The sequence below is a fragment of the Apaloderma vittatum genome, unplaced genomic scaffold (genome assembly GCF_000703405.1).
Source record: "Apaloderma vittatum isolate BGI_N311 unplaced genomic scaffold, ASM70340v1 scaffold24234, whole genome shotgun sequence".
Taxonomy (NCBI): Eukaryota; Metazoa; Chordata; class Aves; order Trogoniformes; family Trogonidae; genus Apaloderma; species Apaloderma vittatum.
In genome coordinates, this window is record NW_009712466.1 from 3,285 (window position 1) to 3,779 (window position 495).

Here is a 495-nt window from a genome sequence, read left to right on the forward strand (position 1 = left end):
GATCCTTTCACAGAAAGGACTATTTCGTTCGTGCAGACAGATAGCTCATTATTGCAGGGGCAGCGGCACGAAGGGCAAGTGGGCACGGCCACCCCGGCCACCTGCAGAATAAATGGCACCTCTGTGTGTGTGTGTGTTTGTGTGTGTGTCCTGGCTCCCCCAGCTCCGCTCTCCTTGCTCCATCGCAGCCCCCCAGCTGGCATTGCTCCAACCTCAGCTGGGATGCTTCGGTTCTGGTCGGGCTGCAGGGTAACGGGGTAAAATTTACCCAATTTATCCTTTTTGCTCCTTCTGATGATGTGTTTCTGCAGAGTAGTGGGGTGAAGGGGCTTGCTGGTGGAAGGGGGGGCCAGCAGGACCCCCCCCCTCAAGCTGGGTGCTGCAGCCCTGCTGCCTTGCAGGAACTGGCAGAGGAGAAAAAAAGAAGCTGGGGCTAAATTTTGGGGATTTTCCTGCTTGTTCCAGCACTGGGGCACACAGCAAATCCCCCAGCAC